Source organism: Anomaloglossus baeobatrachus, unplaced genomic scaffold (assembly GCF_048569485.1).
Source record: "Anomaloglossus baeobatrachus isolate aAnoBae1 unplaced genomic scaffold, aAnoBae1.hap1 Scaffold_212, whole genome shotgun sequence".
Taxonomy (NCBI): Eukaryota; Metazoa; Chordata; class Amphibia; order Anura; family Aromobatidae; genus Anomaloglossus; species Anomaloglossus baeobatrachus.
This window is the reverse complement of record NW_027441982.1, coordinates 303943-328390: the sequence shown is the minus strand read 5'-3', so window position 1 is coordinate 328390 and position 24448 is coordinate 303943. Positions and strand designations below refer to the sequence as shown.

Sequence of the window (24448 nt, the reverse complement as noted above, 5' to 3'; positions counted from 1 at the left end):
ACGTGCATGAGGGCCTCAAAACATTAAGTGTCCAGTGTCAGGAAGTGGGTGTATTATAGTATAGCCCTTAGGCAGGGCAGCCAAAAATTGGGAGGCTCCACGTTGTCCCTGGATAGAGACGTGCATGAGGGCCTGTAAACCTGAAGTGCCCATTGGAAGGAAGTGGGTCTTTTGTAGTATAGCCCTTTGGCAGGGCAGCCAAAAATTGGGAGGCTCCACGTTGTCCCTGGATAGAGACGTGCATGAGGGCCTGTAAACCTGAAGTGCCCATTGGAAGGAAGTGGGTCTTTTGTAGTATAGCCCTTTGGCAGGGCAGCCAATAATTGGGAGGCTCCACGTTGTCCCTGGATAGAGACATGCATGAGGGCCTCAAAACATTAAGTGTCCATTGTCAGGAAGTGGGTGTATTATAGTATAGCCCTTAGGCAGGGCAGCCAAAAATTGGGAGGCTCCACGTTGTCCCTGGATAGAGACGTGCATGAGGGCCTGTAAACCTGAAGTGCCCATTGGAAGGAAGTGGGTCTTTTGTAGTATAGCCCTTTGGCAGGGCAGCCAAAAATTGGGAGGCTCCACGTTGTCCCTGGATAGAGACGTGCATGAGGGCCTCAAAACATTAAGTGTCCATTGTCAGGAAGTGGGTGTATTATAGTATAGCCCTTTGGCAGGGCAGCCAAAAATTGGGAGGCTCCACGTTGTCCCTGGATAGAGACGTGCATGAGGGCCTCAAAACATTAAGTGTCCATTGTCAGGAAGTGGGTGTATTATAGTATAGCCCTTAGGCAGGGCAGCCAAAAATTGGGAGGCTCCACGTTGTCCCTGGATAGAGACGTGCATGAGGGCCTCAAAACATTAAGTGTCCATTGTCAGGAAGTGGGTCTTTTGTAGTATAGCCCTTTGGCAGGGCAGCCAAAAATTGGGAGGCTCCACGTTGTCCCTGGATAGAGACGTGCATGAGGGCCTCAAAACATTAAGTGTCCATTGTCAGGAAGTGGGTGTATTATAGTATAGCCCTTAGGCAGGGCAGCCAAAAATTGGGAGGCTCCACGTTGTCCCTGGATAGAGACGTGCATGAGGGCCTCAAAACATTAAGTGTCCATTGTCAGGAAGTGGGTCTTTTGTAGTATAGCCCTTTGGCAGGGCAGCCAAAAAATGGGAGGCTCCACGTTGTCCCTGGATAGAGACGTGCATGAGGGCCTCAAAACATTAAGTGTCCATTGTCAGGAAGTGGGTGTATTATAGTATAGCCCTTTGGCAGGGCAGCCAAAAATTGGGAGGCTCCACGTTGTCCCTGCATAGAGACGTGCATGAGGGCCTCAAAACATTGTTCCCATTGCAAAGGAGCGGGTCTCCTGTCGTTGTAATGTCCATTCTGCAAAGAATGGGCGAAAAAATTTACCACTGGGGGTATACCTGAAACAAAGGCCTAACTCTTGTAACGGTCATCATGGTGGCGCATGAGGAGAAGGAGGAGCAGTCCAGCGATTATCCAAAGTCCAGAAGTGTGTACCCATGGGTGACTGGAGGTACATGGCAAATTCCCGTTACAAACTTTAAATTCCGCTCTCATTTGCTGGTGGTGTGGTGAAGTCTGGCCCAATCCAACCCTTGTTCATCTTGATCAGAGTCAGCCTGTCAGCATTTTCAGTTGACAGGCGGGTGCGTTTATCTGTAATGATTCCACCTGCGGCACTAAAAACACGCTCTGACAAAACGCTAGCGGCAGGGCAGGCCAGGACTTCCAAGGCGTAGAGAGCCAATTCATGCCACGTGTCCACCTTGGATACCCAATAATTGTAAGGCACAGAGGAATGTCGGAGTACAGTTGTTCGATCTGCAAGGTACTCCTTGAGCATCTGGGCAAACTTAGGATTTCTTGTGGCACTACCCCGCACCTCAGGGGCTGTGGTACGTGAGGGGCTGAGAAAACTGTCCCACATCTTAAAGACTGTTCCCCTACCTCTGGCGGATTGGACTTGTGCCTCTCTCGGCTGTACGCCTTGGTTGTCCACTGATTCCTGACCTATGCCGCTAGCGTTTTGTGAGGGGAATGCTTTGCCTACTTCCGTGACTATGGCCTTCCGGAACTGCTGCATTTTGGTTGACCTCTCCGCCTCGGGAATAAGAGACATAAAGTTCTCCTTGTAGCGTGGGTCTAACAGTGTTACCAACCAGTAATGATTGTCGGCCAAGATGTTCTTAACGCGAGGGTCACGAGACAGGCAGCTTACCATAAAGTCAGCCATGTGCGCCAGACTCTTAACAGCCAGGACTTCAGTAGCCTGACCAACACGTTGACTGAACATGCTGTCCTCCTCCTCCTCCTCCTCCTCCTCCTCATCTACCCTGTCCTCTGGCCAGCCACGCTGAACCGAGGATATGACTGGTGTGCATGTCATATCCTCAATTTGGCCGGAGATTTGCTCCATGTCTTCATCCTCCTCCTCGTCATAGTCCTCCACTGCACGTTGTGATGAGACGAGGCTGGGCTGTGTGTTATCACCCACACCCACTACTGTTTCTTGCTGCAACTCATCGCGCTCCGCCTGCAATGCATCATGTTTGGTTTTGAGCAGAGACCGTTTTAGAAGGCAGAGTAGCGGTATGGTGACGCTAATAATGGCGTCATCACCACTCACCATCTTGGTGGAGTCCTCAAAGTTTTGGAGGATGGTACATAGGTCGGACATCCATCTCCACTCCTCAGGTGTTATGTGTGGAGTTTGACCCATTTCCCGACGGCTTAGGTGATGCAGGTACTCAACAACTGCCCTCTTCTGCTCACATATCCTGACCAACATGTGCAGAGTTGAATTCCAACGCGTGGGGACATCACACACCAGTCTGTGAGCCGGAAGATGCAAACTGCGCTGAAAGCCGGCAAGGCCGGCTGAAGCAGTAGGTGACTTTCGAAAATGTGCAGACAGGCGGCGAACTTTTACCAGCAGATCAGACAGCTCTGGGTATGACTTTAGAAACCGCTGAACCACGAGGTTGAGCACATGGGCCACGCATGGAACATGTGTCAGCTGGCCTCGCCTCAAAGCCGCCACCAGGTTCCGGCCATTGTCACACACGACCTTTCCTGGCTTTAGGTTCAGAGGTGTGAGCCAGTGATCTGCCTGCTGTTTCAGAGCTGTCCACAGCTCTTCTGCATTGTGGGGTTTGTCACCTATGCAGATTAGCTTCAGCACAGCCTGTTGCCGCTTCGCCGAGGCAGTGCTGCAGTGCTTCCAGCTTGGGACTGGTGTGGAGGGTACAGTGGATGAGGATGCGCAGGAGCAGGAGGAGGCTGAAGAGCATGACATTCCGGAGCTGTAGAGTGTGGGTGAAACACTGACTGAGGTAGGGCCTGCAAACCTTGGTGTGGGAAGGACGTGTTCCGTCCCTCGCTCAGACTGGGTCCCAGCTTCCACAATAATAACCCAGTGTGCCGTCAACGAGATGTAGCGGCCTTGCCCACAAGCACTTGTCCACGTGTCTGTGGTTAGGTGGACTTTGGGTGAAACAGCGTTGTTCAGGGCACGTGTGATGTTTTGTGACACGTGGTTATGCAACGCGGGGACGGCACACCGGGAGAAATAGTGGCGACTGGGGACCGAGTAACGTGGGACAGCTGCCGCCATCAGGTCGCGGAATGCTTCTGTCTCCACCAGCCTAAAAGGCAACATTTCCAGCGCAAGCAGTCGCGAAATGTTAGCATTTAGAACTGTGGCATGTGGGGTGTTGGCAGTGTATTTGCGCCTGCGTTCAAAGGTTTGCTGAATGGATAACTGAACGCTGCGCTGGGACAAGGACGTGCTTGATGATGGTGTTATTTCTGAGTAGGCAACTGCAGGTGCAGGACCGGAGGAGGCTTGTTCGCAGGCAGCATGGACAGGGGATTGGCTCGCATGCACAACCAGCGAAGACGTAGCAGTGACATTAGCAAGCACTGCTCCTCGACTCTGTTGTACTTCCCACAAAGTCGGGTGCTTGGCTGACATGTGCCTGATCATGCTGGTGGTGGTCAGGCTGCTAGTTTTGGTACCCCTGCTGATGCTGGCACGGCAGGTGTTGCAAATGGCCTTTTTAGAATCATCTGGATCCAACTTAAAAAACTGCCAGACTCGGGAAGACCTAACATTTGTACAGGCACCTTGTGTCGTGTTGTTGTTCCGGGGAACGGTTGCCTGACTTCTGCCTGGAGCCACCACCCTGCTTCTTACTGCCTGTTGGGATGCTACGCCTCCCTCCCCCTGTGCACTGCTGTCCTCGCTCTGCATATCCTCCTGCCAGGTTGGGTCAGTTACTGGATCATCCACCACGTCGTCTTCCTCTTCCGCACCCTGCTCCTCCTCCTGACTTCCTGACAATTGTGTCTCATCATCGTCCACCCCTTGTTGAGACACGTTGCCAACTTCGTGAGAACGTGGCTGCTCAAATATTTGGCCATCTGTACATACGATCTCCTCATGACCCACTTCAACATGAGCTGGCGAGAGGCCAGAATGTGCGAATGGAAACGTGAACAGCTCTTCCGAGTGTCCAAGTGTGGGATCATTAATGTCCGAGGACGTGTACTCAGCCTTGTGGTAGGAAGGAGGATCAGGTTCTGAAATGTGCGGTGCAGTATCACGGCTACTGACACTTGACCGTGTGGAAGACAGAGTGTTTGTGGTGGTGCCAATCTGACTGGAAGCATTATCCGCTATCCAACTAACAACCTGTTGACACTGGTCTTGGTTCAAGAGCGGTGTACTGCTGCGGTCCCCAAGAATTTGGGACAGGACGTGCGAGCGACTAGATGTGGCCCTTTGTTGTGGCAAAATTAGAGCTTGCCCACGACCTCGGCCTCTGCCTGCACCACCATCACGTCCACTTCCTTGTTCCTTGCCAACGCCCTTGCGCATTTTGCAATGCTGTGCTGACGTGTATTCACTAGACTTGGGCGTTATATCAAAGTTTGTGCAAATTGTGCACCTGTACGCTGCCACCGACAGGCACACACGTGCGGTTTTTAAATGCAAGCACGGACGCACTAAGAACCTAACAGGTTTTAGGAGCAAAAATTAATGATGAGAACTCTGACACTATCAGCCACTGCTGACTGACGTGTATTATACACTACACTTGTGCGTTATATAATAGTTTGGTAAAAACGCACACAAGTGCACCTGTACGCTGCCACCGACAGGCACACACGTGCGGTTTTTAAATGCAAGCACGGACGCACTAAGAACCTAACAGGTTTTAGGAGCAAAAATTAATGACGAGAACTCTGACACTATCAGCCACTGCTGACTGACGTGTATTATACACTACACTTGTGCGTTATATAATAGTTTGGTAAAAACGCACACAAGTGCACCTGTACGCTGCCACCGACAGGCACACACGTGCGGTTTTTAAATGCAAGCACGGACGCACTAAGAACCTAACAGGTTTTAGGAGCAAAAATTAATGACGAGAACTCTGACACTATCAGCCACTGCTGACTGACGTGTATTATACACTACACTTGTGCGTTATATAATAGTTTGGTAAAAACGCACACAAGTGCACCTGTACGCTGCCACCGACAGGCACACACGTGCGGTTTTTAAATGCAAGCACGGACGCACTAAGAACCTAACACAGGTTTTAGGAGCAAAAATTAATGACGAGAACTCTGACACTATCAGCCACTGCTGACTGACGTGTATTATACACTACACTTGTGCGTTATATAATAGTTTGGTAAAAACGCACACAAGTGCACCTGTACGCTGCCACCGACAGGCACACACGTGCGGTTTTTAAATGCAAGCACGGACGCACTAAGAACCTAACAGGTTTTAGGAGCGACAATTGCTGAGAAGTCTGACACTATCAGGACTGTTTTAGACTGTGTACACCAGCCCCAGATATGATGAAGGCTGGTATACGGTCACCACTAGGAATGGCTATATACCCTGCCTGCCTGCCTGCCTGCCTGTATACTGCTACAATAGTCCTGACAAGGACTCTTTTGGTCACTAGCCTGTATTCCAACCTGGCTATACCCTGCCTGTATACAGCAACAATAGTCCTGAGAAGGACTCTGCTACTGTACTCCGACCTGGCTATACCCTGCCTGCCTGTATACAACTAGAATAGTCCTGAGAAGGACTTTTGGTCACACTGTTTGCAGCCCTGCTACGGAAATAGCTATAAAGGGCCGCAAACCTTTCCCTGAAGTAGCGACCCTCTCCCTGCACTGACTGTCTGGATAGCTGTGAGCAGAGCACAGCGCGCCCGCCGGTATAAAGGCTCGGTCACGCTGTGCAGGCCGGCCAATCACTGCAATTCCACAACTAACAGGGCTGTGGCATTGCAGTGGTCTGCCAGCCAATCCCTGCATGAGGGCTGGCTCTCAAAAGAGCGCCAACATGCAGGGATGAAGACCACGAGTACAGCACGAGTATCGCGAGATTACTCGGTCCCCGTCGAGTAGACCGAGTACAGTGATACTCGTGCGAGTACCGAGTAGTAACAAGCATGCTCGCTCATCACTATTTATTAGTAAAATGGCTTACACTCCCCTTTTTTCCACTTTTTTCTTCACTACTTTTATAAAGAAATTTTTCCTTTCTTTATTCTTAATGCAATTTTATATAGCAACACCACCATTTTTTGCCACGAACATAATTTTTCTTGTCCGTCATCCCGTTCACCCTTACAGGGTTGTGGACAGATGCACTTGTCACTACACTTCTAAGACTCAATGCAGGGTCTGGAGCTCAATGCTCCCTTTTTGGGTTTTTTTTCTTCTTTTTTTTCTTTTTTTCATTTTGTCCTTCTTCTTCTTCTTTTTCTGATTTTTGTCTCAAAAAGCTGATGAAATTTGAAACACTATACCCCAGTGATTTTATAAATGTTTCTCAATATATCACTTGAGAACTTTTATGGCCGGTATTGTAACAGTTGACCATCCCGGCAGTATTTGAAATACAGCAGTCAGTCCTCTGACGTAGCTCCATATGTGTATATATAGAGGTTCTTCCTCCTTTGATTGCATACTGTTCTTTTTTTGCCCTGATGAAGGAGACAGTGATCTCTGAAACACATTGACCGGAAAAAAGAATAAAGAGATGAAATAATTAACATCAGTTTCCTTTGGTGACAGCGCGGCACGCACCCGATTTTCCTCCTATACGTTATTGCTCTTCTACTAGGGGCTGCGGCTGTCGCCATTTGTAACGTGCATTTAGGGGTTGTGACTGGCACAACCTTAATAGGTGAGTGCAACTACTATTAATTATTTGTTACCTTACCAGGTAAGACCCTAATTTGTGCGTCTGCTCCAGAGTTATTTCCCTGATTATTAATATCTGACAGGCAGTGATTGATCCTGCATTCTCACCTTCCTCTCTGTTGCACATTCTTATTGTTCCTATATGCTCTCTATTTCCATCAGACTTTTTTTGTCCTTCGGTGGGGCTCTAACATATGTGCACCATTTATTATTTATTTTTATGGATTCCTTTCTTTTTTCATGCTAGCGTTCATTATGCAGTAGTCATTCATGATATATCTTATATTTGTGAATCCATTAGGGCTCTATATGTCTGGTGCATCACATTGGGTCTTTTCAGTGCACAATAGGCACCTTTTTCTGTTATGCTCTGCTGCCACCTTATGGACATCCTATCAGTGATGCCAGAAAAAAATGGACATGTCTCCGTGCAGCAATCACGGACACGCGGGTACGCCGCACGGAGACACGTGCAGTGAAAAATCACTGATGTGTGAGCAGACCCATTCATTATAATGGATCTGCGTATCTCAGTGATTCTGTTATGTTTAAAAAAAAGCACAAACGTACCAGAATCACTGACGTGTGAAACAGGCCTTATAGTGTTTTGATTTATGTATGTATTATACAACTTCTGTGGATCTTGTATGAGTGACTTTTCTTCATTTTATTGGATTGTTTTAAAATATTGAAATAAAGTCACGCTTCCTATGCATCCTTTTGTATTCTGATTGGCTACTATAATACAGTTTTTAGGCACTGAGATCGATACCAGAGGCATGGTCTTCCGCTTACCAGAGGATAAGCTCAAAAGGCTAAGGGACATAATAGAAGGGTTTAGTGCTGTTAATAAGGTGGCATTAAGATAAATGAAATATATCTTCTCGGTCTTCTCGTTTTCTTGCTGAGTTGTGCCAATGGACAGAGTTTTTTCTAGACATTTGCTATTGGAAACTCAGGGAACCAAAGCTCCTGGATAGAGTTGAGCGCGGTTCGTGGTTCGTGGTTCTCCAGTTCTAGGCTCGAGTGATTTTGGGGCATGTTCTAGATCGAACTAGAACTCGAGCTTTTTGCAAAAGCTCGATAGTTCTAGAAACGTTCGAGAACGGTTCTAGCAGCCAAAAAACAGCTAAATCATAGCTTGGTTTCTGCTGTAATAGTGTAAGTCACTCTGTGAATCAAACTATTATCACATTTCAGTGTATAGTGTGCGTGAACAGCGCCTTCAGATCACTGCTGTTTCTATAATGGCGATCGCCATTTTTTTTTTTTTGTTCTTGTCTTCCTTCCCTAAGTGCGCGCGTCTTGTGGGGCGGGCCAGCATGTCAGCCAATCACAGACACACACACAGCTAAGTTGACTTTGAGCCAGAGAAGCAACGGCATGTGTGATAGGATCTGCATGTCACATGTCCCTGCATTATAAAACCGGACATTTTCTTCACGGACGCCATTATCTGCCTTCTGCGTCTTTGGTGTCAGACATCACTGTCGCAGCTCCGTCCTCCTGAGTCCTATAGCCGATACAGCTGTATGCGCTGCATACACAGCGTTAGACAGCATAGGGAGAGCACTTTATAGCAGTCCTTTTAAGGGCTCAAACCGGCAGGGTCAGAGAGCCATAGGTGACAGGTCCTGCAAACAGCAACAGCATCTGTGTAGCCAAGGTCAGGGATTTCCTCCCTGCATTTCACCATTAGGAGGGAACAGAAAGGCAGGCTTCCATTCCTCTACCCAGAGCACCACAATCCTGCCACTGTACCCTCCTGTCCTCTGCACACTCCAACTCATTATAACTAAGCCATTATACTAGCAAACACTCAGTGTACCTAGTGGCATCCTATCTGTGGCTATTGGACTTTGCTATAGTCCCACTAGTGCAAAGACATTTGCAGAGCACGTCTGCCTGCATTGCACACTCCAACTTTTTTAAACTAAGCAATTTTACTAGCAAACACTCAGTGTACCTAGTGGCATCCTATACGTGGCTATTGGACTTTGCTATAGTCCCACTAGTGCCAAGACATTTGCAGAGCGCATCTGCCTGCGTTGCACACTCCAACTAATTTTAACTTAGCCATTATACTAGCAAACACTCAGTGTACCTAGTGGCATCCTATACGTGGCTATTGGACTTTGCTATAGTCCCACTAGTGCCAAGACATTTGCAGAGCGCATCTGCCTGCGTTGCACACTCCAACTAATTATAAGTAAGCCATTATACTAGCAAACACTCAGTGTACCTAGTGGCATCCTATCTGTGGCTATTGGACTTTGCTATAGTCCCACTAGTGCCAAGACATTTGCAGAGCGCAGAGCGCATCTGCCTGCGTTGCACACTCCAACTAATTATAAGTAAGCCATTATACTAGCAAACACTCAGTGTACCTAGTGGCATCCTATACGTGGCTATTGGACCTTGCTATAGTCCCACTAGTGCCAAGACATTTGCAGAGCGCATCTGCCTGCGTTGCACACTCCAACTAATTATAAGTAAGCCATTATACTAGCAAACACTCAGTGTACCTAGTGGCATTCTATACGTGGCTATTGGACCTTGCTATAGTCCCACTAGTGCCAAGACATTTGCAGAGCGCATCTGCCTGCGTTGCACACTCCAACTAATTATAAGTAAGCCATTATACTAGCAAACACTCAGGGAACCTAGTGGCATCCTATCTGTGGCTATTTGACTTTGCTATAGTCCCACTAGTGCCAAGACATTTGCAGAGCGCATCTGCCTGCGTTGCACACTCCAACTAATTATAAGTAAGCCATTATACTAGCAAACACTCAGTGTACCTAGTGGCATCCTATACGTGGCTATTGGACCTTGCTATAGTCCCACTAGTGCCAAGACATTTGCAGAGCGCATCTGCCTGCGTTGCACACTCCAACTAATTATAAGTAAGCCATTATACTAGCAAACACTCAGTGTACCTAGTGGCATCCTATACGTGGCTATTGGACCTTGCTATAGTCCCACTAGTGCCAAGACATTTGCAGAGCGCATCTGCCTGCGTTGCACACTCCAACTAATTATAAGTAAGCCATTATACTAGCAAAAACTCAGTGTACCTAGTGGCATCCTATCTGTGGCTATTGGACTTTGCTATAGTCCCACTAGTGCAAAGACATTTGCAGAGCACGTCTGCCTGCATTGCACACTCCAACTTTTTTAAACTAAGCAATTTTACTAGCAAACACTCAGTGTACCTAGTGGCATCCTATATGTGGCTATTGGACTTTGCTATAGTCCCACTAGTGCCAAGACATTTGCAGAGCGCATCTGCCTGCGTTGCACACTCCAACTAATTTTAACTTAGCCATTATACTAGCAAACACTCAGTGTACCTAGTGGCATCCTATACGTGGCTATTGGACTTTGCTATAGTCCCACTAGTGCCAAGACATTTGCAGAGCGCATCTGCCTGCGTTGCACACTCCAACTAATTATAAGTAAGCCATTATACTAGCAAACACTCAGTGTACCTAGTGGCATCCTATACGTGGCTATTGGACCTTGCTATAGTCCCACTAGTGCCAAGACATTTGCAGAGCGCATCTGCCTGCGTTGCACACTCCAACTAATTATAAGTAAGCCATTATACTAGCAAACACTCAGTGTACCTAGTGGCATCCTATACGTGGCTATTGGACTTTGCTATAGTCCCACTAGTGCCAAGACATTTGCAAAGCGCATCTGCCTGCGTTGCACACTCCAACTAATTATAAGTAAGCCATTATACTAGCAAACACTCAGTGTACCTAGTGGCATCCTATACGTGGCTATTGGACCTTGCTATAGTCCCACTAGTGCCAAGACATTTGCAGAGCGCATCTGCCTGCGTTGCACACTCCAACTAATTATAAGTAAACGATTATACTAGCAAACACTCAGTGTACCTAGTGGCATCCTATCTGTGGCTATTGGACTTTGCTATAGTCCCACTAGTGCCAAGACATTTGCAGAGCGCATCTGCCTGCGTTGCACACTCCAACTAATTATAAGTAAGCCATTATACTAGCAAACACTCAGTGTACCTAGTGGCATCCTATACGTGGCTATTGGACTTTGCTATAGTCCCACTAGTGCCAAGACATTTGCAGAGCGCATCTGCCTGCGTTGCACACTCCAACTAATTATAAGTAAGCCATTATACTAGCAAACACTCAGTGTACCTAGTGGCATCCTATACGTGGCTATTGGACTTTGCTATAGTCCCACTAGTGCCAAGACATTTGCAGAGCGCATCTGCCTGCGTTGCACACTCCAACTAATTTTAACTTAGCCATTATACTAGCAAACACTCAGTGTACCTAGTGGCATCCTATACGTGGCTATTGGACTTTGCTATAGTCCCACTAGTGCCAAGACATTTGCAGAGCGCATCTGCCTGCGTTGCACACTCCAACTCATTATAACTAAGTTGCATTGTCAGGGATATTTATTCTTTATTATTCTGCTGTTAATAAAGCTAGACCACCACTGCAATCTTCACCACCTCTCAATTTTTACTACCACATTTTCAGTCCACAATCTTGTCGCAATCAACATGAGTGGCAAAATGACAGATGCTGGTGGAAAGGGGAAGAGGCGTGGTGGAAAAGGCAAAAAAGGTTTTGTCTGTGGGGAAAGTGCAGCAGCACTGAATACACGTTCAGAGACAACGCTGGCAGCTGGACACGACAAAATCTCCAAGGCGTAACTGGAGAGCTCTGGCCATTTTTCTAGGTTTGAAGCCCAAAAGGAGCAAGGCTCCAGTTGCACAGTCATGGCATCGATGTTCATTTGGAGATACTCCTGTATCATCCTCTCCAGCCGTTGAGTATGTGTCAGACTTGTTGTCTCTGGTGGCCTTGCAAAAGAGGGTCTAAAAAAATTATGAAAAGATTCCATAAAATTGCTGTTACCGGCACCAGATACGGTCCTACTGGTACGGGTAGACTGTTGAAGATGACGAGACCGTCCCATGTTTGTCAAGTTACAACTGGGAGATTCCCTCCCTGCACCTGCACGGTTGTTTGGTGGAAAAGCCGAGCTAAGATCGAGTAACAGCTTCTGCTGATACTCCTGCATACGTGCGTCCCTTTCTATGGCTGGAATTATGTCACAAAATTTGGACTTGTACCGGGGATCTAATAGTGTGGCAATCCAGTAGTCATCATCACTTCTAATTTTGACAATACGACTGTCATGTTGGAGGTAGTGCAACAAAAAGGCACTCATGTGTCTTGCGCAGCCATGCGGACCAAGTCCACGCTGTGTTTGTGGCATAGAGGTGCTACCCGTTCTTTCTTCCTCTGACATCTCCCCCCAACCTCTTTCAACTGAAATTTGACCAAGGTCTCCCTCATCCGCTGAGTCTTCCATGTCCATGGACAGTTCGTCCTCCATTTCTTCATGTTCTCCTGCACCTTGCTCAACATTTCGCCTGCTACTATGCGCCCTTGTCGATCCCTGTTCCCCATGGTCCCATGCCTGCTGCGTTGGTGATGATGAACGTCTGGACCTTGGTGATGTTGTTGTCCCTTGCGCATATGAATCCTCCTGTAGTTCCTCCCCTTCATGTTGTCCCACCCCCTGACTCCGAATAGTGTTTAGCGTGTGCTCCAGCATGTAAATGACTGGAATCGTCATGCTGATAATGGCATTGTCAGAGCTAAACATATTCGTCGCCATGTCGAAACTGTGCAGAAGGGTGCATAGGTCCTTGATCTGAGACCACTCCATCAGGGTGATCTGCCCCACCTCTGCATCTCGTTGGCCCAGGCTATACGTCATGACGTATTGCACCAGGGCTCTGCGGTGCTGCCACAGTCGCTGTAACATGTGGAGAGTTGAATTCCAGCGTGTCGCCACATCGCATTTCAGGCGATGAACCGGCAGGCCGAAAGACTTCTGGAGCGATGCAAGTCGCTCTGCTGCGGCGCTTGAACGGCGGAAGTGAGCTGACAGTTTTCGTGCCCTGTTCAGAAGGCCATCTAGGCCGGGATAGTGTGTTAAAAATTGCTGGACGACAAGGTTCAACACGTGAGCCATACAAGGTACGTGTGTCACAATGCCCAGGCGAAGTGCCGCACCCAGGTTTGCAGCATTGTCGCACACGGCCTTACCAGGCTGCAGGTTGAGTGGAGACAACCATTTATTAAACTCGGACCGCAGAGCTGACCACAACTCCTCAGCTGTGTGACTCTTATTCCCAAGACATGTCAAGCTAAAGACCGCCTGATGCCGTTGCGCTCTGCTGCCAGCATAGTAATGAGGCGTGCGTGATTCCTTCTGCGCAGTGAGAACGCTGGTGGCCTGACCAGGCAGGCTTGGGGCGGAGGTGGAGGACCCAGATGAGGTGGAGGATGCAGAAGCTGTGGCGGAACTTGGACAGACAGAGGATTGACACACAAGTCGTGGGGACGGCAAGACTTGTGCAGCAGACCCTTCACCATCTATCACCATAGTTACCCAGTGCCCAGTCAGCGACATGTAACGTCCCTGTCCATGCTTACTGGTCCAAGTATCGGTGGTGAAATGCACCCGTTCACACACAGAGTTTCTCAAGGAAGCGGTGATGTTGTGTGCGACATGCTGGTGTAGCACGGGCACACCTTTCTTAGAGAAGTAGTGGCGACTAGGCATCTGGTACTGGGGCACAGCGACAGACATAAGGTCTCTAAAATCCTGTGTGTCCACTAGGCGGAAAGGCAGCATTTCGGTAGCCAACAGCTTACAGAGGGATAGAGTCAACCTCTTAGCTTTGTCATGGGTCGGAGGAAGTGGCCTTTTATTTGACCACATCTGAGGGACAGAGATCTGGCTGCTGTGTGTAGACGGTGTTGAGTAGGGTGTCCCTGGAAAAATGCAGGTTTGTGAGGAAAGTGCAGGCGGAGACATGATGTTGCCTTCATCCAACGTTGGTGCTATCGATGTCTGAGAGAGCTGTACACACTCACTTGTTTCCCCTTCCAAACCAACTGACGACCTTACAAGCAAACTGCCTGTTGCGGTTACAGTGGTGGAAGTTTGGCGTGGAAAAACAGGTGTGACAGCTGTCCCCACAGTCCTAGAAGATGAAGAGCGCGCGGATGCACTGGAAGGGGCGGGCGGTGGATGGTTCGCTCTTGCAGCATTGCAGCACAGTGAGCTTCCCACCGGGACCTATGATATTTATTCATGTGACGATTCATGGAAGAAGTTGTCAAACTGCTGAGGTTTTGACCTCTACTAAGAGAATCATGACAAATTTTACATATCACATGATTTGGGCGATCTTTTTCTATGTCAAAAAAGGACCAGGCTAGGCAAGGCTTAGAGGCCATGCGACCTGTTGATCCACCCCGAATAATGCTCATAGGCAGAGTGGTGGCTGAGGATGCAGTTGTAGACGTGCTACCAGTGCTCCGACTCTGTCCAGGAAGGCGCAAGGTAACTTCGTCGTCGGTTGCATCCTCCTCCACCGCCTCTGTTGACCTCCTCGAGTGCCTGACTGGGGGTTGACAGTAGGTGGGATCTAGAACTTCATCATCAATTGTTGTGTTTGCACTCCCCTCCCCCTCAGACCGAGCCTCTTCTTGCCCTGACCGAATATTTAAGTTGTCATCCCAATCGGGTATCTGCGTCTCATCTTCATCAGTATGTTCCTCATTGTCTATAACCACAGGTGTTACAGTTTGTGACAAAGGGTCAACATTATGCTCAGAATCTTGGTCCTCACAGCCTGAATCAGAGTCACAAAGGTTCTGGGCATCACTGCAGACCATTTCCTGTTCTGTACTCACTGTAGCTTGGGAGCAGACCTCTAATTCCCAGGCTATAGTGTGACTGAACAGCTCTGCAGACTCAGCCATCTCAGTTCCACCATACTGTGCAGGGCTGATGGAGACTTCAGAGCTGGGAGAAATCAAGTGTGATTGGGATGACAACTCAGAGGACTGGTGTTTTTTGGATGCGGTACTTGAAGTGGCTGAGAGGGCACTTGTTGGACCACTTGAGATCCATTCAAGCATTTTCCTTTTTTGCCCATCATCTACCTTTCTTCCTGTTGTTCGTGTCCGTAAAAAAGGGAGCACATCGGATTGTCCACGGTAAGTAGTAGACATCTTACTTTTGCTGGTAGATGGTCTATCTTCAGCAGATGATAATGGAGCTTTGCCACTTTCCCCACAGACAAAACCTTTTTTGCCTTTTCCACCACGCCTCTTCCCCTTTCCACCAGCATCTGTCATTTTGCCACTCATGTTGATTGCGACAAGATTGTGGACTGAAAATGTGGTAGTAAAAATTGAGAGGTGGTGAAGATTGCAGTGGTGGTCTAGCTTTATTAACAGCAGAATAATAAAGAATAAATATCCCTCACAATGCAACTTAGTTATAATGAGTTGGAGTGTGCAACGCAGGCAGATGCGCTCTGCAAATGTCTTGGCACTAGTGGGACTATAGCAAAGTCCAATAGCCACGTATAGGATGCCACTAGGTACACTGAGTGTTTGCTAGTATAATGGCTAAGTTAAAATTAGTTGGAGTGTGCAACGCAGGCAGATGCGCTCTGCAAATGTCTTGGCACTAGTGGGACTATAGCAAAGTCCAATAGCCACGTATAGGATGCCACTAGGTACACTGAGTGTTTGCTAGTATAATGGCTTACTTATAATTAGTTGGAGTGTGCAACGCAGGCAGATGCGCTCTGCAAATGTCTTGGCACTAGTGGGACTATAGCAAAGTCCAATAGCCACGTATAGGATGCCACTAGGTACACTGAGTGTTTGCTAGTATAATGGCTAAGTTAAAATTAGTTGGAGTGTGCAACGCAGGCAGATGCGCTCTGCAAATGTCTTGGCACTAGTGGGACTATAGCAAAGTCCAATAGCCACGTATAGGATGCCACTAGGTACACTGAGTGTTTGCTAGTATAATGGCTTACTTATAATTAGTTGGAGTGTGCAACGCAGGCAGATGCGCTCTGCAAATGTCTTGGCACTAGTGGGACTATAGCAAAGTCCAATAGCCACGTATAGGATGCCACTAGGTACACTGAGTGTTTGCTAGTATAATGGCTTACTTATAATTAGTTGGAGTGTGCAACGCAGGCAGATGCGCTCTGCAAATGTCTTGGCACTAGTGGGACTATAGCAAAGTCCAATAGCCACAGATAGGATGCCACTAGGTACACTGAGTGTTTGCTAGTATAATGGCTTACTTATAATTAGTTGGAGTGTGCAACGCAGGCAGATGCGCTCTGCAAATGTCTTGGCACTAGTGGGACTATAGCAAGGTCCAATAGCCACGTATAGGATGCCACTAGGTACACTGAGTGTTTGCTAGTATAATGGCTTACTTATAATTAGTTGGAGTGTGCAACGCAGGCAGATGCGCTCTGCAAATGTCTTGGCACTAGTGGGACTATAGCAAAGTCCAATAGCCACGTATAGGATGACACTAGGTACACTGAGTGTTTGCTAGTATAATGGCTTACTTATAATTAGTTGGAGTGTGCAACGCAGGCAGATGCGCTCTGCAAATGTCTTGGCACTAGTGGGACTATAGCAAGGTCCAATAGCCACGTATAGGATGCCACTAGGTACACTGAGTGTTTGCTAGTATAATGGCTAAGTTAAAATTAGTTGGAGTGTGCAACGCAGGCAGATGCGCTCTGCAAATGTCTTGGCACTAGTGGGACTATAGCAAAGTCCAATAGCCACGTATAGGATGCCACTAGGTACACTGAGTGTTTGCTAGTAAAATTGCTTAGTTTAAAAAAGTTGGAGTGTGCAATGCAGGCAGACGTGCTCTGCAAATGTCTTTGCACTAGTGGGACTATAGCAAAGTCCAATAGCCACAGATAGGATGCCACTAGGTACACTGAGTTTTTGCTAGTATAATGGCTTACTTATAATTAGTTGGAGTGTGCAACGCAGGCAGATGCGCTCTGCAAATGTCTTGGCACTAGTGGGACTATAGCAAGGTCCAATAGCCATGTATAGGATGCCACTAGGTACACTGAGTGTTTGCTAGTATAATGGCTTACTTATAATTAGTTGGAGTGTGCAACGCAGGCAGATGCGCTCTGCAAATGTCTTGGCACTAGTGGGACTATAGCAAGGTCCAATAGCCACGTATAGGATGCCACTAGGTACACTGAGTGTTTGCTAGTATAATGGCTTACTTATAATTAGTTGGAGTGTGCAACGCAGGCAGATGCGCTCTGCAAATGTCTTGGCACTAGTGGGACTATAGCAAGGTCCAATAGCCACGTATAGGATGCCACTAGGTACACTGAGTGTTTGCTAGTATAATGGCTTACTTATAATTAGTTGGAGTGTGCAACGCAGGCAGATGCGCTCTGCAAATGTCTTGGCACTAGTGGGACTATAGCAAAGTCCAATAGCCACAGATAGGATGCCACTAGGTACACTGAGTGTTTGCTAGTATAATGGCTTACTTATAATTAGTTGGAGTGTGCAACGCAGGCAGATGCGCTCTGCAAATGTCTTGGCACTAGTGGGACTATAGCAAGGTCCAATAGCCACGTATAGGATGCCACTAGGTACACTGAGTGTTTGCTAGTATAATGGCTTACTTATAATTAGTTGGAGTGTGCAACGCAGGCAGATGCGCTCTGCAAATGTCTTGGCACTAGTGGGACTATAGCAAGGTCCAATAGCCACGTATAGGATGCCACTAGGTACACTGAGTGTTTGCTAGTATATATGGCAAAATTATAGATGGAAAGGGAGAAGGGGAGGGGGGGAGAGAGGAGGCTGTAATTGACTACAAGGGTATGAGTTATGAGTGATCATAGGGATAGTGTTACATAAGTGGAAATACCTATGGAGGACCGGATGTGTAAGCGCATACCTTATACAAACCTATAGAGTGCTGATGGGTGAGAGTGTGATGTTAGATATAAGACATCCTATAGTGAATAGTGAGCCGTAATCAAGTGCAACAGGGATATTTCACGTGACTATGGGAACATGGAAGGTAAAGAAAGGGGAGAAAAAACTGTTAGACAAGGTAATCAGACATAATGTAACCAGTTGATTAGACATGACAAACATGACAAATAAAAAACAAGGAAGAATGGAACTCCATACATAGTGGAACCATATATAGTGTGAACACGAAAAAGAACCGGGCGTTAGAAAAAATGTGCACGGCCCAATGAATCAAGTCGGTTCTTCATATTCATGGTTTAAGCCCTTGGGTTCCAACGTGCCCAGAGTATATATCCAGAAAGATTCCCTTTCTTTGAGCTTCCTAATTCTATTGCCTCCTCTGCGTATGGCTGGGACATGTTCGATGACTTGGAATCTTAATTGGGCCACTGTGTGATTATGCGTCACAAAATGGTGTGGGACTGGTAATAGAATCTGCTTACAATGTATTGTTGACTTGTGCTTAGCACAAAAAAAGGGAATCTTTCTGGATATGTACTCTGGACACATTAAAACCCAAGGGCTTAAACCGTGAATATGAAGTACAGACTTGATTCATTGGGCCGTGCACCATGTCACCATGTGTGCAATTGCATTGTCCAATGGCTCACAATGGTTATGCGTTTTCATTGGATGGATAATCGAAGCCATGTTTTTTTCCTTTCTCTTGGGTTTGTTGTGTGAGTAGCCTATAGGATTAAGTTAGTTACCGCAGGCAGTGGATTTAGCTTCCTGTCTTTGGTCCAGTGGTAGATTGATTGTTTGGTCTATGAGCTGTTATGGGTTTTAATCCAGGTGAATGCCCATGGGCTGCCTATAACTGTGTGAAATATGTAGTTTTACTGGGCTGGGATGAGAGAATCCATCGAAGCATGGTGTAGGGATTGTGGTTCCTGTGTGCTAAGAAGAAAGGCTAGCACCAGCCAGAAAGCCCCATTACAGCCAATAATCAACCGCTAGCCGCTGGAACTCGTTGCTCTAGATCATGTCAAACTCTCACCAAGCAGGAATAGATACATTAGCCCACCATCCCACCCAAAGAGCAACTTCTGCTGCGCAGCTGGCTTTCTAGGCAGCAGCGCTATTGTGATGTCAGCGGGGGACATTGTGACAAGCCAGTGTTCCGTCACTTCATGTTGTGCACTGTTCAAATGGAAAATACATCAACAGGCAGACTACAGAAAAGCTTACTGACAAAGGATAGAGAGGGGCTTTCTCAGAGGGCTTTTTACAGTTTGTCTATTCCCAATTAGCCGTTTAAGTATGCTTAATGAAAGTACTAATTCTTTCATAGGCCGCCCATTCTTAGTATTTGACGTTCCTTATATTGCGGTATCAGGCTTCGCAGCAGGTTGCAAAACATTCATCACCCATGACTGTCCCCAATTGGGCTCAGAAGCTAAATGTCTATCATGACCTCTCTTTTTGAAAGTCCAAGAGCAAGCAAACTCTTCCTCCAGGAGAGGGAGCCAACAGATCACTAAAGACATCATCATTGCTCAAAGAAAACACCGAAAAACAATGGAAGCTTTAATTGGAGTGGAATCTGATAGACAGCACCTGATGCCAAGTCTGCATCTTCTAACACCTGCAGTCACTGCAGCAGCTGAATCCAATGTGTCCAAAAGGGATCTATTCTATTCAATTGCAAATGATCTAGATAAGACTGAGAATAAGATACTGCACGGGACATAGCAGAGTTGGTCAAGTTGAGTGGAGATGAGTTTGCTATTTGGCACAGCTTTTGCATCAATAAAGCAAGTAAAAGGTGTGAAAGATAAAAAAAAAGGGTGAAAGTGTGAAAAGTGAATTGGCCAAATTGAGGTGCATATAAAGTTTTTGCTTTCTTTCAATTCACTAATGGGGCTCATTTGAATCAGGTGAATTGAGTTCTGCTTTTGGAAACTCGGTTAAGAAGGGGTGCACCGGTCCTGGAGGTACTGCAATACCAGGTCAATGCGTGGAGTGGACAGAGCAAGATTTTTTCCATCTCCTTGTTCTAAAAATCCATTTAATATATGGTCCCTAGAGAGGGGACGTATCAGATATTAAACTGATAAGAACAGATTTAATTTTTTTTTTTTCTGTTTATCAGTAGGACTTCAAAATAACAAAGGTGATCGCCTCCCGTTGCCTGGGAACCGTCCAGGCACAAGAGGGCTATGTGTCACCAGAAGGCACACACACTCCCTCAAGGCCGGCAGACGTGCAATCCCAGGCACCTTCCAGTACCGACCAAGGTAGCGTCCTCCGAAACTACACTTGATCTTAGCCAAAAGGCCGAGAAGCTATAACCCGAATTGGTTACGGCCTTGAGTGGCACCCTGGCCTATACCGGACACATCTTAGGGAGAGGGAGACAAACCCACGCCTACAGAAGACATTTTGTCACCCAAGCCAAACCCTTGAAAAGGCTGTTTTGCAGAGCAAAAACAAGGAGAATGGTGCTTTTTGCAGCCGCCGCCCACTGCAATGAATCTGAATAACTCCTCCTTTTGGGCACAAGCACCTCCCCTCCCCCTTGCAGTCTTTCCAATTCATGATACAAAAAGACGGACGGACAGGACAGGACAGGACCATCTGCCTGACTTTCCGTCACTGCCACCCTTTGCCATCCTTGCCCGTAGAAAGCCCTTTCATCATCCCCAAACCCTAATCTTTTCCCTTCCCTTCCCAGCTGCGTCTCACTCCCTTTCATTAGGAAGTGAGCGCAGCCTTTTCTCCGTTCTGCACATGCGCGACGTTAAACACAAATGCGCAGGTGTGCGTTCCATTAGCCTCACTGCATTCCACTCCCATACAGGAAGTGGGCACAGCTATTACTACGGTCGCACATAAAAGAACCCACGGCCACCACTGCACATAGCTGACTCCACCACAGGACACCCACTTCTACACCAACGCAGGTAAGACAGGATCGGCACCTCTATGCTCCCGTTACAATCAGGCTCAGTCACCATGTGATAACGCTCTCAACTCTTTAGTTGCAGGCTCCCCTTGCTTCACCTCCACTGGCTGTGCTGCCATTTCCTCTCCCACCTGGAAGGTATACTTTATTCCACTATTTTCCTGTTTCTCTCTTCCCCCTTTTCCCATAACCTACTTTTATCTGCATTTATGGGGTATCTATATGCTATTTACATCATAGTTTTATTCATTAATATGGAAGGGAAGAGTGCCCATGAGAGTGTTGAACTGCGGAGAGCAAAAGATTAAGCTGCTCCGATTTGCCACCATTGATAAGCTGTTCTCAGTAGATACACATGCTATCCAAACAGCAGTATCCACCATTGCTTCAGCCCACCCATTCAGTGACAGCTCACCAAGTCAGCCAGAGGAGTGGTGTAAGGAATTACACGTAGGCACTGACTCCACACCTTCACATCACAAGAAGGGGGTCTATAGGCTAGTGCAAGAATACGAGCAAGTCTTCAGCAAACATCCGCTAGACTTTTGAAAAATAAAAGGGGTCAAACACTACATCCCCACAAGTGCACACCCACCCATCAAAGAGAGATATAAGCCAAATCTACCTGCACATTACCAGTGTACCAAGGACATGTTGAGCAACATGAAGGAGGCTGGGGTTATCCGTGACAGTTGTAGCCTCTGGGCAGCTCCGTTGGTCCTGTTAAAGAAGAAGGACAGCACCACTCCCCTGTATTGAGGAATAGCTAGCTGCATTGACAACTGCAAATTATTTTTCTACCCTTGATCTCACTAGTCACTATTGGCAAGTGTCCGTTGCTGAGGCAGACCGGGAGAAGACCGCCTTTGCCACCCCGATGGGTCTCTGCGAGTTCAAAAGCATGCCCTTCGAGCTGTGCAATTTGCCAGGAACCTTCCAGAGGCTGATGGAATGCTGCTTGGGACACCGAAACTTTGAAACGGTACTGCTATACCTTTATGATGTTATTGTTTATTCTAACGCAAACAAGATTTTAGGGTGTATAAAAAGGGAGATTAGATCCGATGATCCCAACGTATTGTTACCCCTCTATAAATCACTTGTAAGGCCACATCTGGAATATGGGGTAAAGTCCTGAGCAGGTTGATAACCATTGGTTTGAGCATGGTAGGGTGTAGTACGCATCTTCCTGCATCGGTAAAAGCTGCAGAAGTCCTTGAAGATTTCCGCTTCAAAGGCAGTGCCTTGATCTGTGAGGACTCTCTCTGAGTAGCCATGAGGTCTGCATAAGTGTGCTTGGAAGACCTTCGCTGCAGTATGGGCCATTAGATCTTTGACTTGTACCACAACCATAAATCTCGAGTAGTTGTCTACCATCGTAAGTGCATACGTGAGCTCACCTCGATATTCTGCAACAAAACTCCCTTTTTCGATTTCAGTTTCAGCAAACACTCCTCTTCCAGTAGAAAATATTTATCATTACCTAAGACAGTCATTCTAATGCATGACAATATTAAGGCAATTTAGTTAAAACTTGTTTTAACTCACCTTTAAGGGGATTGATGTATTTCATGGTCAATCCAGGTTTGTCAGTGATGGCACTGACATAATGTATGGCGTCTTTTTCGGGCGTTATCCTTTGCCTTTTCATTGTGAAAATCCAGTTGCCTATATCAAAGCAAATTCTACTACTTGTAAAGTATGCAGAAAATGAAATGTAGAACATATAACATCAACTGCTTAGGAACGCATCATAGGTTAGTACTTAAAAGGATATTGTCATGTTCTAGTCATAATGCAAGCTGGACATTTTTCATGTTACCCTGTAATCGCCGGCCTGTTCTAATGCTCACAAGCCAAGATATAGGCTCAGCTGCTAAGGCTTCCCTCTGCCTTCTGAATGAAAATTGAATATGTCTGGCTCACTGTGTATATAGCAGGTGCTCAGAAAAAATAAGAGTCAATTCAATAGAAATAGCTCTGGCACACTATAGTGATCAATAACGTAAGAAAAGAACTCTTAGAATGCTGAAAATTCTTTATTTGTGCAAAAGGATAATTCATCCAACGTTTCGAGCTTGTTTTTAGGTCTTTATCAAGGATAAAGTTATCTAAGATCATAAAGGGTTACAAAACCATATAAACACGTAATTAGTACATAGTACAACATAACAGTACAATATATTGCTACTTGAGAGTACAATGGGTCAAATGACCATGATGCACATACAAAAAAATTTTCCAAAGCCATAGTGAAAACATTTGTACTGAGGAAAGAAAATTTCCACATGACCTATCTGGAGAAACATTCTGGATCAAACAACCAAAAATAGTCAAGCAGGTAAATACACACCTATATGGATAACAGGATGATATGTGTTCAATTGTATAGCGTCATTGCCATTAAGGTACAAATGGAAAACTTGCAATCCTATATAGTGAAGGAAATGAACACATATCATATCAAAGAACACAGGAACATGGGTGTGAGAAAAACCTCAATGTTTATACTTTGTTCTTTATAATGGTGTGAACATGTATATGTCTCAGTACCTTATGAACTTGAGAATTCTAGTGAGTAGATGATGAAAGCCTATTCCAGAACTGGAATCGGTAAATAATTGTAGGTGGAATCTAAATGAAAAGATGGTACAAGTGTTATCATGACACTTGGGCTATAACACAATGGACCGTGTGACAAAGAAGAAAGGAGAGAAAGAAGAGGAAGAAAATGGAACTACCTGTAACATTACGTGATAGTCACTGGTAAGTATCACTTGACAATTCAGGTGAAAAAGGATTCCTTTATTAAAGGGTTCTCAGTCGCCTCAGGATCATGAAATACTAGGGTAAATGATATGAGAATGGGTAAGAAGCACCACTAAAGGAAATATGAGATGCAGGACATATATCTATAAACCCCTGAACTACATGATAGAAATAAAAAGAAGAAAAAAGAAAAAAAAGAAGAAAGAAGAAGAACACATAGAATGCGGAAAGAGAATGGGTACAACTACCTGAGTTACTGCAGGGAGGCCCCTGGTAGGTATTGTGAGGGTTAGTGGAATTCCTTCACTGAAGGGTTCTCAGTTGCCTCAGGTTCGTGAAAAATGCTATAGACAAATAATGCCCGGAGAAAAGGGGTTCATATACAGCGAATAATGGTAATACAAGGTACATGTGTCCCATGTAATAGTATAAATATATATATATTGTACTAAGCTCTACACCAGAAATAGAAAGTAGTCCCTCTGCCTTCTGTCTAGGTGCCCTGAGTTATGTCCTGTAAACTGTCACAGTGACCTAGACACACATGTGTAGTAGGGGAATATCCCTGCTGAGATGCCAGTGCTAGAG

General features: G+C 46.4%; 1 pseudogene; it reads right to left on the bottom strand.

The window, feature by feature from the left end:
- Positions 1 to 20098: 20098 nt before the first annotated feature.
- On the bottom strand, positions 20099 to 20304 carry LOC142261078 (U2 spliceosomal RNA; annotated as a pseudogene).
- Positions 20305 to 24448: the final 4144 nt, after the last annotated feature.